This window comes from Nyctereutes procyonoides, unplaced genomic scaffold (genome assembly GCF_905146905.1).
Source record: "Nyctereutes procyonoides isolate TBG_1078 unplaced genomic scaffold, NYPRO_anot_genome, whole genome shotgun sequence".
Lineage (NCBI taxonomy): Eukaryota > Metazoa > Chordata > Mammalia > Carnivora > Canidae > Nyctereutes > Nyctereutes procyonoides.
In genome coordinates this window covers 43,571-58,645 of record NW_026575130.1, presented here as the reverse complement: position 1 = coordinate 58,645, position 15,075 = coordinate 43,571, and the positions used below count along the sequence as shown (strand labels likewise).

Genomic DNA, 15,075 nt, shown 5'->3' with positions numbered 1-15,075 from the left:
AGCAGGCAGGGGCAGAGCAGCTCCCCCAAGTGCTAACACCTGAAAATCAGCACAGCAGGCCCCTCCCCCAGAAGACCAGCTAGAGGGACCAGTGATACTCCCCCGTGTTCCAATACAACTTGTTTTTGGCCACTCTGCACTGAGCAAAATGACTAGAAGGAAAACCTCACTTCAAAAGAAAGAATCAGAAACAGCCCTCTTTCCCACAGAGTTACAAAATCTCTTTGGTTGTTTCTTTTTGTGGTCTTTGGAAGTCTTATCACACTTAAAATCACCTTTTACTCTTAGCAGCACTGGGCACATGTGAAATTGTTTTCTGGGGGCAGTGTTGGAGTATATGCTTTCTGTTGCACAGCAAGGATCAGCCTAATATCTTAAATGCATGACTTTAAATTAGATCCTAATTCTCCATTTCAAAGACTGAGCCAACTTATGAATAATAAAGCCATGTAATAGTGCAATTATTCCAACCAGTACATAGCATTTTCTTTCCCAAATCAAATGTAAGGTTTTCTACACAAATCTCTTGTAGTGGCCCAGAATTCAGTTTGACAAAGGCTGATCCTTGTGAAAAGATATTACATAGAAGCTGATTTTTTGTTTTGTTTTTGTTTTTTGTTTTTTTTTGTTTATTTGTTTGTTTGTTGCATCAGGGAAGGTAACACTTGGAGGAAATGGACTTAACATGAAAACAAGGATTTTGGAAAGATACTAGACACACTTTCTTGACAGAGGGATGCAATACAGATGGATTTATGATGAAAAAACAACTGTGGAGTTTTCCCTAGAGACTTTTACAAATGGGATGGACAACCATCTGTTGACCATGCTTTGAAGTTCTGTATCAGAGACAGATTGACCTCAGGGGCTCTTCAGGTTCTTCGCTGCCCTCCCACTTGCTTATGGAGAGGATGTTAAATAGAGCAATTATGTGGTTTTCATTGACAAATAATATTAACCGCTAACAGAAACATAATATATATCCTAAACACTCATACCCAGAACAAATCTATGCTGTTCTCATCCACTTTCTTATTTTCTCTGGAGAAAATATCCTGCACTAGTCGGATGACTAAAAATAAAATAATTAGCTTAGAAAGAAATAGCAAGGACTGAAACACTTTTAAGTTGACTACATCCAGGTGTGACACACTTAACTACAAACCAGTTTTAAAAAGTAGGTCGTTTAAAATAGACTTTTTTAAAAGTCGAAGGAACAAAAATGGGTGTTTTTGAAAGAAAATCCAGAGAATCGGAAATTTATTGATCTTGAAATTGTAGTCTAGAGAATCACTCGTCTTTTTTAAAAAATATAAGTTATAGGTTAAAAAATTTTCAGTTGATGTGCACAATCTCATTTTAAAAATCTCATGTCTTTGTAGACACCACTGTGGAGCCTGCCTCCTCCCAAGTATGTAAGGAGAAGTGTGATTTAATTATCAAGCCAGAGAAAAAGAAGGAACCTCATGAATGGTGGCAATTTTCATCTTTTAGGAGTGCTTTTTAGGTAAACTTCTTTGAACTAAGTCTTTTTCTTTTTAAATCAATGCTTTATAATTTACAAAAAATCAATTTAATAAAACTCAAGCAAGACTCTAAAATTAAGTATAATATAAATTGTGCAAAAATTTTCACTCACATTTGATCCATGCCTTGGAAATGCTACATTTTTTTTTAGCAAACAGAGGCTATGTAGAAATCTAGATTGAACTAGAAGTTCATTCTTTACAGATACAGTCACAGTGATTCAATTTTCCCATTCTTTTCTTACAGGGAAATTAACAATACCTTGAAAGGGGGGACGCCTGGGTGGTTCGGTGGTTGAGGTCTGCTTTCTGCTCAGGACATAATCCCGGGGTCAAGTCCCACATTGGGCTCCTTGCAGGGAGCCGGCTTCTCTCTCTGCCTGTGTCTCTGCCTCCCTCTCTGTGTCTCTTATGAATAAATAAGTAAAATCTAAACTAAACAAAAACAAAAAAACCCAAAACAGTATATTGAAAGGGAGTGACATCAAATCTAGAAGGCCCAGGATAAAATTCTCCATCTATGCTCACAGAAAATGTTGTCTTTGAATAATAGCAGTCCCAAGATGCACAATCAATAAATCAATATAAAGAAGGAACTACCTCTATAGAACAGGCCCCAATTCCTTCTCGTTCATTTGTTTTCATTCCTCTCTGCCAATGAAATCACTGAGTGCCTCAATGAGAAGCATTGCACAAACTATTCCAGTATGAGAGAGTCAGGCCTGCATAATCTCTTTTATATGAGGGCTCTGAAACTGAAAAATATTTCAATAATGTTTTAAAACTCTAGAATTCATCAATGCCAGTAATTTTCTCTTTGCAGTAGTTACCCTAGAAGGCTATATATTTTTATAAACTGTGTTGCCATTGCTGAAAACATTTTGGTAAATTTCTCTTTGGAATGCTTTCAGAATCTGCATTAGTCTTTTTGTGTCTCTTCACTAGTGACAATAATTTTGATTGGTTTATTTTTTGATGAGAGGGAATTTGTTGTTTTTTTTTTTGTTTTGTTTTGTTTTGTTTTGTTTTTTGTAGATTTTAAACAGCCAAAAGTCACTCTTCCTATGGTCTGGTGGGAAATAACTTTTTTTTTTTTTTTTGTAAAATCAGAAGTGATTATAAAGTAATGGGGCTGATTTTTGTTGTCTAGATTGGAAGTTTATGTTATCTTTTACATTTGCTAGCTGTGTGACCATAGGCAATTTACTTAACTACTTCCATGCCTCAGTTTCCCTACCTTCAACAGGAATAAAAGCAGCCCACCTAGAGTTGTTGTGACTATTAAGTGATATAACAAATATATGGTAGTAATTAGAGTGCTCAGTACATAGAGCTCAATAATTCTTTTTTTTTAAGATTTATTTATTTATTTATTTATTTTAGAGAGAGAGAGAGAGAGCCAAGAGGAGGGCAGAGGGAGATGGAGAAAGAGAATCTCAAGTAGACCTCCCCCCCCCACCATTGAGTGGGAAGCCTTACGCAGGGCTTGATCCCATTACCCTGAGATCATGCCCTGAACTGAAATCAAGAGTCAGATTGCTTAACTGACTGAGCCACCTAGGCACCCTGGTCTCTTAATTGTTAAACCAGGCACTTTGAGTTCTTACCAATAATTCTTACTGAGAGAATAATTATATGAAGGAACTTCTAGCTTCACCTTCCCATCAAACTTCTTTCTCTAAAGCTAGTACATTACCCAAAACTCACTGCAAATCTATCCTCTGAAATCAGCTCTCCCTCTTTGGTGTTACTAATTCATTTTGTTATTCTCTCTTTTCAGCCAGTCATGGAGTCTTGAAGATTGACCTGACATCATGACTCTTAAATCCATCTCCTTTCCTCCACCCTTGTCTTTAGTCTATGAACCCATGAATTCTTCATGTGGCAGGCAGAGTGATCTCTCTAAAGGGTAAGCCTGATGGAGTCACTTCCCACCTAAAACACTTTAGCGGTTCCCCATTGTTCTCTGGATATTGAATAATCTTGGTAGGACCTATAAGGCCGTTTGCTGTCTGAACCTGGTGCCTTGCAAGGGCATCAGTGCCACAGTTCTTTAATGTTGAGTGCTCTTGCTTTTCCAGGACTCTGCATGTGGTTGAAATTTGCTATCTTACTCTGTTTCTGGATACCTCCTACTATCTCTTCTGGATTTAATTTAGAGATCAGGTACTCCAGAAAGCTCCCACCTACCACCCACAGCTTGTTTAGGTATCCCTTTTATGTAATTTTTTAGCATCTGCACACTCATTGCCCTTAATTGTAATAATCCTCTTTCTTTGAAATTTATTTCCACATCAGAACATGACTGTCTGGAGAACACATGCTGTGTCTTATTCCTGGTCGTGTCAGTTGTGCCTCCTCTAGGACCTTATGTTCATAGATACATTCCTTTGACCCTAGTAGGGCTCAGTACTTATTTATTGAATAGATGAATGGATAGTAATTTTTTAAAAAGCTTTTATTTATTTGACCGAGAGAGTGAGAGAGCACAAGCAGGGGAAGCGGCAGGGGGAGAGGGAGAAGCAGGCTCCCCGCTGAGCAGGAAGCTCAACGTGGGGCTTGATCCCAGGACTCTGAGATCATGACTCAAGCCAAAGGCAGGTGCTCAACCAACTGAGCCACCCAGGTGCCCTGAATGGATAGTAATTCTGATGTCTTATCATAGTTCTTGTGACTTACAAATTTTATTGTTATTAAGGTTTTGGGTGTTGTTTTTCTAATTCCCAAATTCAGGCATTCACACCTATCCTCTCTGCTTAGAAAAATCTCTATCTTCTTCCAAATAGTTACATAACTCATCCTTTCCCTTAATGTGTCTCCACTTACATAGCATCCCAGAGAGATCTTCTCAGACCACATGAGCAAATGGGACACACCCATCCCACTGGCAAACATGGCTTCATTTTTCTTCATGGCACTTATCAATTCTGGACATGATAGTCTATGTTTATTATTTACTTGTTTATTCTTGATCTCTGTAAGCTCCATAAGCTCCAGTTTGTTTGTGTTTTCCATCACCGGGTCCCAGCTCCCACAATACTATCTGGCACATAGTGGGTACTAAATGCTAAGTAAAGTATTGAATGCCAGATTATAAGGTCATTGAGAACAGTAAGTTGTGTGTGCTCCACATAATCTAACCTGTCACAGTGTATAATTGATAAATAAGTAGAAAAAAGTCGTACTCACTTCAAAAAGCTTATCTCTATATTTGTATCATTTCAAAGGGGTTGATTTAATTTAATTTATTTTTTAAAGATTTTATTTATTTATTCATAAGAGACACACAGAGAGAGAGGAGAGAGAGAGGCAGAGACACAGGCAGAGGGAGAAGCAGGCTCCATGCAGGGAGCCCAATGTGGGACTCAAGGATCATGCCCTGAACCAAAGGCAGATGCTCAACCACTGAGCCATCCAGGTGTCCCATCAAAGGGGTTAGTTTTATACTTGAGTAACAGGGTGCCTCTTAAAGCCAACCATACTTACACTGAAGGAGAAGGAATTAAGAATTAAGTAAGCCTCTCCAACCTCTGGGAAAGTAGGCAGAAAGTTTCTTTGAATGAGATCTTTGTTGTGCTAAGAATCAGGTGAAGTTCTGCTCCCCATTTTTGTAAGTGTAGATTAGGAAAATGTTTCCTGGTTGAAGTGGAACAAAAGACTGCCATTCCCTGAGACCCTCTGTGAGCAAACAAAGGTCTTTTGGATGAAGTTAGGTTAATTTGCAGAAGGAGCTTGAAACTTCTGGAAGAGGAGCTAAAGTGTGTGTCTTTATTCCCTGTGATTTAACATAGGGGCTTGCTGGGGGATGGAGGCACAAGTCTGTCAGGTGAATAAGGGGGGCCCCATGAGCACAGAGACAGATGATAGCAATAGCCCCCACCCCACAGAAAAATCATCTGCAAAAAGGGCAGAGGTGGATTTGCCCCAAAGCTATAGAAGCTTTAACATCCTTCACTTATGGGGCCCCTCTGAGTCTCTTAGTGGGTTCCTAGCAATGTGTCCCCATGGTCATTTGTATCAACTAATGACTAAGACACCTGACACTTTCCACCCGAATATTTCTTCAGTGGACTTCTTCAGTAAAATCACTGAGGAGTGGCTGCAGGTATCTTGGGGTCCAACCAAGGGGAAGTTGAGTTAAGGAAACACTTAGTTTGGTTTAAGGGGGATATCTGTATTTGATTCACAGTCAATTCTATGTATTGTTAGGTTTTGGTTAGCTGCCTCATTATAGAAATGACTTATATCCACTCTTCAGAATTACCTGTCTCAGGACAAGAAGAGTCAGAAATCCTGTCATGATATGAATGTGCCCTATATCACCTGTCATCAGAAGTATGTGGCTAGTTCAGGTGAAACAAACTTTTTCCAATTTGGAAAATCCCTAAAACTTTGATGAGACTTAGTTTAAAATGAGACTACAAAATGTTTGAAAATCATTGAACAGACACTCAACAGTTAGCAAAAGATTCCAGGGGGTATATAAGGCAAATGCTACTTTACAAGTCTTTGCTGAAGGCCTTATTAACTATTTGATGTCCAAGATAAACTAAAAAGTAAAGAGGATGTAGGATATGATTTTTAAGGGCTCCCCTGAGACTCTACCATTTCCTACCCTATAACCTCCCAAAACTTTTTTTAAAAAGCAAACCTCAGGGATCCCTGGGTGGCGCAACGGTTTGGCGCCTGCCTTTGCCCCAGGGCGCGATCCTGGAGACCCGGGATCGAATCCCACGTTGGGCTCCCGGTACATGGAGCCTGCTTCTCCCTCTGCCTGTGTCTCTGCCTCTCTCTCTCTGTGTGTGTGACTATCATAAATAAAAAAAAAAAAAAAAGCAAACCTCATGATGGATGAGGTCAGGCCCAAGTCTAATGTTACTAGATTCTTGGGATCTAAGTGCACTGCACCCTAAGCCTCTGCATCATAGCACATACAGGCTGATGTGTTGCCAGCTTCCCTAGTGTAAGAATCACTTGCAAGAATATTTCAATGAGTAAATTTCAACCAGAGGTAAGGCCATTTTCCCTTTAGGCTTTGAAAAATTGTGGTACCAGGAATGGAGAGTATATTCTGGGAATGAAATTCTAGTGTAGTGAAACGCTATGTGAACACTGATTAAAACTGCAATTGTAGAAGTTACCATAGTGGAAGGTACAAACATAGGTAATGGAAAGCTTACCCCATTCTCTGTGTCCTCATGGTCATTCCTATGTTCTCAAGAACATACCCCTGCATAACTCTGGCACACAACTTGAAAGCCCTAAAATAAGCAATGAGGATTAGGAGAGTGTTTGTCCCTCCAGGTCCTACTCTGTTCCTGGGAAGCTGACCTATAAAGACTATATTAACAAGCTCCTTTGCCCTCTGGTTAGTGGTTGCCTTGTTTAAGGGGGCAGCATCAATAGGAAATGATGGGGCAGGAGGAGATTGAGTTCAGAATTTTTATTAACCTGATACAATGGACTATACATGGTGGCAAAATTTTTGCTACTCCTCCAACTGAAAGGTAGAGTCTGATTCCCTTCTCCCCTTTCACAACTGAATGCTTAAACAACTGAATGCAGAGATGTGACATTTGGGGACTTTGAGGCTAGGTCATTACAAGAAGTCTTACAGCTCCCATATGCCCAGGTCTCTTAGAGTATTCAGTCTAGGAGCTCTGAGATATAGTGTTAGAAGTCTGATTACCCTGAGATTGCCCTGCTGGAGGGAGGGACCCCATGGAAAGAGAGCAATGCCAGCCACTGCCCAGCTGTTCCAGCTTTTCCAGAGAGACATGTGAGTGAAGACACCAACTTGGAGGACATTGCAACCCCAGCAGATACAGTGTGTGAAGAATCAAGAAACCCAGCCAATAATAGAACCGAGATCCCCACTGAGCTATTCCAGACATTTCCAGCTGTTCAAACCACCCCGGCCAAGGCCGAGGCTCCAGGCATTGTGAGGCAAAAAAAAAAAAAAAATCTATCTTTGCTATGCCTTGCCAGGATTCCTGACCCACAAAATTGTGAGCATAATACATAATTATTGTTTTAGACTAGTAGGTTTTGGATACTTTGTTATACAGCAGGAAATAACCAGACACCTGGTAACCTCCCAGCTGTATCATCGCTGGTTGGCCGTGTTCCTCTGTCAGAGTCTCTTCAAGGCAGTCCTCCCCATATCGTTCACTACTCATGCCTTCTAGCCGAAGGGAAGCAATGACTCCCTGAGATCACTTGTTGCACCAGCCTTTGTTATTGGCTTTCTTAAATCTTGCCCACCTCTTAAAAATAGTCCCTTAATTACACTCTCCTGAACCCCCAGTTTAAGGGTGTCATCAGTTTCCCACTGGGCCCTCAGCTCAAATGCCAGACCTATTATACGTGTCTCAAGACATACTGAAGAGCAGGGGAAAGCTACAGTCTGTGGAAGGAGGTTCAGAGTTACGCTTCAGATAGCCACAGAAAAATTTGCCTAGCAAAACGGTATGTTTATAAACTTACAGCAAGTACTTTTCTCAAGTAATTAGTGTGTCACTCTTAATGAAATACTTTAGAAGAGACCAAGTTTTTTAGGCCATCCTTAAGGTTTTCTGGATTCGATAAATCTCACTCATCCTTTTGCTTTGTGAGGGAAAGGGTCATTCTCTAGCACATTCCATTATTTTATTTAACAAACATTTGTATATTACATTTTCTATATTCCAGGCACTCTTCATTTATTTTTAAAGATGTTATTAATTTGAAAGAGAGAAAGCACGAGTAGAGAGAGGGGCAGAGGGAGAAGAAGGCTCCCTGCTGAGCAGGAGCCCCAAGGAACCCTGAGACACTTAACCAACTGAGCGACCCACGTGCCCCTCCAGGCACTCTTCTAAGATCTTTACAAATAATAACTCAACTTCCTAATAACCCTATTAGCCCTGGGTTATTATCACCATTTTGTAGACAAAGAATCAAGGGTATGTTGAAGTTACATAACTGGCCCAAGGGCTCATAGGTAGTAAATGATAGAACTAAGCACTAGAAACCACAAAACTCAGCTATAGAGTGTGTGCTCTTTGCCACTGTGTTACACTATTAAATCCTGCCAGGAAAGACTTAGAAAACAGGAGAAATGAGTTGCCCAGGTAGTCCACTGTGTGACCAGTCTCAGTGGTTGCTGGGGCCTCCTCTTCTTAGAGGCATCAGAGATGTTGGAGAGCGAGAAAGAGAAACAGGTTAGAAGCTTAAGAGCACAAACCCTAGAGAGGACAAGTGTAGTAGTTATCTACTGCTGTGTAACAAATTACCTCAAAATGTGGTAGGTAAGAGCAACAATAGGTGTTTATATCTTATGGTTTCTGTGGGTCAGGGATTCGGAGAGGGTCCAGCAGCATCTCTTATCTGCCATATTCAGAGTTTCAGGTGGAAGACATGGAGACTGGAGTTGGAATCATCTGAAGACTCTTTCAGTCCCATGTGGGCCTGGCTGAGTCTGCAGCCTGGAATAGCATTCACCCTCTATTTGGTTCTGGGGGTGCTGAGAGTGAAAAATGAAAAGTGGTTTCATGTGTGGGAGTTACAATTTTGGAATTATAATGAAAGTGTGAGAAGTGTTTAAAGAAATAAACAATAAGGGATTATGTAGAACCGTAGGACTAGCAACAGCAGAAAGTCATTCTCTTCCAGGACTGAAGGAAGGGAAGAAGTTACCAGAACTCTGTAGGGAGCTATTTGTAGAGGGTCTGACAAGAGCTGTGGCTTTTAGGAAGTAATTCAGATAACCAAGAAGGAATTGGTAGAGTAGAAAGAGGGTGAATTGTCCTCATTGTCTCATTGTCCTCCTGTCCTTTGATCTTCTGCTTATCTAACCCAACTGGATGCCATATGGCCAGACCAGTGCGGATAGGTCAGCCTTCCACGACCACAGAGTAGAGTGATGATGAGAAGGGTAGAGAATGGGCCTGAACAGACAAACAGAAGATATCCAACACATCAAAATATTACTCCTGATAGGTGGTAGGGAGTGAAGAGTATGTTTTGGAGGGTTACCAGTTGTCCTTTATAGAACTCCACGTGAATGCTGCTGAAATGAGTAATGTCACCATTAACGGACTTTATATTATGGTATATCATATGAAATTACCATTTTGTAGATTAAAAAATTGGAAAAATTGGCAATTTCATATAGTTCAACCCAATGTTCTGGGTACTTTCCAGTAAAGTTGCAAATGAATAAATACATCAGATAACTGAAAATGTTGCTTCTCATTTTTTTATTGTTGACTATTTTCTGAGTTACAGCTGTCTAAAATACTTAAGTGGAATAGGTATTCTAATTAGACTTCGTTAAGTATTTTTTTTGTTATTATTGTTCAAGGATGAGCCAAGGCAAAAATATAAAGTCAGCAAAACTTTTGAGATAGATATGTTACTTACTATAGTTCATGGCAGTCTCAACCTGGGTGCTCAACTAAAGCTATTTAACCTGCCTAACAGTTTGTCCTTCAAAACGTGGACAGCCTTGAACCCAAGCAGAGAACTATAAATGGTATCCTGATATCTGAGTTTCAGGGAGGCCCAGCAGTAAATAGAAGAGACACAGGATAGATCTGGGGAATGGTAAGTTTTAAGATTCATGTTTAAATCATGCCTTTGACCATACTGCTCTCCTAATCAAACATTATTTAGTAACTTAATGTATAAAGAAACTCTGGGGAGAAGAGGGTGGAGTTTAAAGGGATATACTGGGCTCTCCACTAATAAGTTTAGTTTTTACTGACTGGATTAATTAGATCAAAATAATACACATAAATTTTTATTCTCTAGGTTTGTGGAACAGATCACATTGGATATACATGCTGTGTTCTGTTGGAAAGCTAAAAAGCAAAAAGATTTCTAGTTTCCTCCTGATGTACTTTTGGGAATCTTCAACTAAACTACACCGATTTCTATATTCTTTTTTTCCCCAGTTTCTATATTCTTTATTCTTGCTCTTCATTAAAAGAAGTCAAATAAATTATCTTGCAATTCCCTAAAATTAAAGAAATTGCATTTATATGCCTCATCATCTTATAACATCAACTTCTTTAATTGGGAGATTCCATCAACAGGTGTTTTCCAGAAGTTGCCTAACCTTTATGGAGGGTCTACTTTATATCACACATATAAGAGCTGGGTTTTGCCTAACTCTTATAGGCATTATGATCTTACATACTCATCTCGTTTAAATCTTCCCACAATTCAGTGAGGTAGATTTTATTTCTATTTTATAAGTGAGGAAATATGTACATAGGGCTCAGGAATTTAACACCACACAAGATGATTTGAATAAAAAGAGCAGATTTTTAAAATCCAACAAATTAAAAAAAAGGACATAAATTATTTTTAGGCACATTTAAGGAAAATCACCAGAATCAGATTTTTTTTACCATAAAAACATTTGACACTTGAGTAGATGATAGTAGTACACATAATTTCTAAAAGCCATTGTGAATTTAAATTATCACAGAACTATCAGTGTTGGGTTTCAAATTAAGACTACCTCAAACAACCTAAAATAATGTGTCCATTTGGTTTGAAGACCTAGAAGGAGGGGCAGCCCTGGTGGCTCAACGGTTTAGTGCTGCCTTCAGCCCAGGGCGTGATCCTGGAGCCCTGGGATCAGGTCCCACGTCGGGCTCCCTGTATGGAGCCTGCTTCTCCCTCTGCCTGTGTCTCTGCCTCTCTCTCTGTGTCTCTCATGAATAAATAAATAAGGTCTTTAAAAAAAAAGACCTAGAAGGAAAGAATAATTACCAACTTATGAATTATCATTTTAGTCACACTCAAATTTCAAAAGTATGCTAGTGACTTGAATAAATACACTCTTGAGTATAAAATAAGGTCCAAATTTACTTTAAAATTTTATTTATTTGTTTGTTTTTTACTTTAAAATTTTAAATGGTTTTATTTGTTAAGTGATTATTTATGGCCTATAATCAAATTATAAACTGTTTTTTTAAAAAACCATTTCCTTTTCATGTAAAGAAAGATTATCTTTTAAGTTTGCTTGTTTTCCTTCCCAGCTAGCATTTATGGCACGTTTATTTGGAGTAGAGGTATAAAAAAAATAAAACAAACCCAGCTCTTATGTAAGCTAGAAGATTGACTTTTGGAGTCTCAGAGAAATTTGTTCTTTGTATTTTGCATTTGCTTTGTATTTATGTAGTTCGCAAAAAATAATAATAATAATTCTATCGTTTTTTAAGAAATTGAATAAGTAGCAGGATACCTGTTTTGTTGCTCAGAATTAGTTTGTATGTAATCTCAGGATTTTCCTCAACTGATGATATAGCAATGGTCTTCCAACTGGAAAATGAACTGACAGTTGAGTATCCCAACTGCTTTAGTTACAGTAAAGAAATCCTAATCATTAACTCTAAAAATAAAATCTATTTGCAAAACAGGGATAGTTATAATGATTACCATCTCAAACTTTCATTGACTATTACATTTAGTAAATAATATTTCCTAATGCCTTTGGAAATCTTTCTTACCTTGCCTACTCAAGCCTTTTTCCAATATCCAATTAAAACCTGACTCTAAAAAAAATAATAAATAAATAAAACCTGACTCTATTCAGTAAATGTGTCCCTTATACTATTTTCTTTTCTGCGAAAGCTAATTGATTTAGAGCTTATAAAACTTTTTTGTTTTGTTGTTGTTGCTTTAGGTCCCAAACAAGCAATGTTCTAGAAGGGGACATAAATCATGAATGTAAGAATAATTAAACTATTCATAGGATCTAGAAAGCTCCTCACTGTTTCTTCAAGGTTTATTCATCCATTTGTGTATTCAGTGACAAAGGATTTTTGAATGCCTCCTATGTAAAATAAATTGTAATTCTTCAAAAGTGTTTTGTGCAAGTATACCATTACTGGGAGGACAGTTATTAGGCCATTCATTTTCTGTTTATTTTGCAAGGAAATGTACCCCTTTGAGCCTGTTTGATTTGGATATGTATTCCTAAAGTAAATATTGCTATTGATGGCTTCCTGTTTAATGTTGAGCTAGCCAAGTGATCCTAGAAATCTTCCGGTTGTGTTAGTTTCCTTTTACATAGATTCCAGTGTAATTGCTTTCATATTATTCCATACAGAAAAACCAACGACCTCCTGTATTCAAACTTTTATACCAGCTTATTCTTACACTTCCTAAGAGACAAATTACTTAACAAAAATGACACTATTATTTTTAAGTAATGATGTTATATCCTGTTCAAGCCAACATGTAACGTATGTCACATTAATTTTTAGACAGAAATTAAATTAACCATGCTGGCTTCCTGGTTCTTGGGAAGTTATTTATTACTCTTTTTTCTTATCTGCAAAATTAAATTAAATTAAATTCCGCCTAATCTATCAATGTTCCTGCATCTCAACCCACATCCTCTGCTCTTCCTGCAGGAGCACAGCCCCTCCACTTGTGTCCCAGATACTGTTCCTCCTTAACTTCTATAGGGCTCTGTGGGTCCTTTCTCTCTTCTGCATCATCCTTCTTCTGCAGCATAAAAGCCTGCTGTAATACCTTCCATCTTACTTTTATTTGAAAAAGCCCTCTCTTGACTCCCCATCCCACTATAGTTCTGCTCATTTCCCTGCTCTCTTTTGTGGAACTCTACCTCTGATTCTGTTGTCTTCATTCCCTCACTCTCTACTTATGTCTTTCACACAAACCCACATCTTTCACTCCTCCACAGCACTGTCTCTTGAACCCATTGCAGTTCTGCTTTATTTCATTTCTAGTCCAGAAAAGAGTGTGTGTTAGGGTCACAAAGGACCTCTGTGGTATATCCACTATAGAATTCTCAGTCCTCATCCAACTTGACTTTTCAGCAGCATTTGGCACAAGTGATGATCCCTTTTCCATTTTCTTCACTGTGTTTCCAAGACAACTGTCTGATCTCCTTTACTCCACCTTCTCTCTTAGTTGCTGAATTTGCCTCCTCTTCCCAACTAGGATCAGTCTTCAGTCCCATTTTACTCTTCTTCAGGTCTTCAGCAATCTCATTTCTGAGCTGAAAACTTCCAAAGTTATATGCCTATCAATGTGAAACAAGACCAACTTTATTTCTCATTGTGATATACAGCTAGAAAAAAGATTCTATGGGATCCTTTGGTCTTGATTTCACATTTATTCCTGCATTCTTCCTGCTTATCCTTGGGATCAAGCATTATGTTCTTTTGTCCATTTATCTGACAAATACTTATTGAGCAATATATGCCACACTGTATGCTGGCTTATCCATAATCTAGGCTTCTAATGGTTTCTGGTCCTTGTTTTCTCTCTTTTTTTTCTATCAGTTCTTCTTGTTCAATTTTAGCAATTCCCAATACTTCAGATATGTGGTAAGGAGCCCCCAGATTCATGTTCCCAGTACCTGTGAATATTTTCTCCCCAAAGCTGCAAACTCAAAATTCTACACCCTAGATTTCTATACCTGGAGCAAATGCTTCAAATTTAATGATACAATTTAAATGCAATTGTGGTAGAAAAGCAAACACAGGGCAGCCTGTGGCTCAGCGGTTTAGCGCCGCCTTCAGCCCAGGGCCTGATCCTGGAGACCGAGGATTGAGTCCCATGTCGGACTCCCTGCATGGAGCCTGCTTCCCCCTCTGCCTGTGTCTCTGCCTCTCTCTCTCTCTCTCTCTCTCTCTTTCTCTCTCTCTCTCTGTGTCTCATGAATAAATAAATAAAATCTTAAAAAAAAAAAGAAAGAAAAGAAAAGCAAACACAAACAAACGCTGGTGCCCTTCCTGCCTAAGTCAGACTTGAGTCATTCTCAATTCTTTCTCTTCTTTTAGCCCACAGTGCCCTTTCTAAATATCTCTGTGACTGGTCCCCTTGTCTCTATTCCTACTAATACTGCTTCATCACTTAACATGCCGTAAGCATTTTTTCTCTAAGGATCTCTGTGCTTCCATTCTTATATTCCTTCATTTCTTGCCCCATTTTGCTGCCTAAATTGAAATCTGAATATTTCGCTGCTCTAAGATAACACCTTTGCCAGTTCTCCATCTCCTACAGAGAAGCTCACAGTATTGTTCCTTCTTAGAACAAAACATTTGAACCTCATCAGCTCTTCTGTAAAGACTTGACATTTCTGGCCCAACAGAATGACTTGTACATCTAAGAAGTGGACATGCTTTTTCTGACCTTTTGTCTCTGTATACGTTTCCACAGCCTGTGTATCTGGTGAATGCGCATCTTCCATCAAGACTCAGATCAACTGGATGCCTGCCTTCAGATCCCATGATCCTGGGATCAAGCCCTGCATTGGGCTCCTTCGTAGGGGAGCCTGCTTCTCCCTCTGCCTATGTCTCTGCCTCTCTTTCTATGTCTTTCATGAATAAATAAATAAAATCTTTAAAAAAAAAAAGACTCAGATCAACTTGGGGCACCTGGGTCGCGCAGTTGGTTGAGCATCAGACTTAGTTTCTCCTCAGGTCATGATCTCAGCGTCCTGAGATGAAGCTCCACCTTGAGCCCCACCTTGAGCCCCACCCGGGGCTTGTGCTCAGTGTGGAGTCTGCTTGGGATTCTTTCC

General features: G+C 39.0%; 1 long non-coding RNA gene across 1 annotated transcript; it reads left to right on the top strand.

Annotated features, from left to right (window-relative positions):
* The first annotated feature begins 1,359 nt into the window (after nucleotides 1-1,359).
* LOC129521160 (uncharacterized) lies at nucleotides 1,360-14,874 on the top strand. The gene is made up of 3 exons (XR_008666779.1): nucleotides 1,360-1,507; nucleotides 3,307-3,435; nucleotides 14,712-14,874. It is a non-coding gene; the product is annotated as an uncharacterized LOC129521160 (long non-coding RNA).
* Nucleotides 14,875-15,075: the final 201 nt, after the last annotated feature.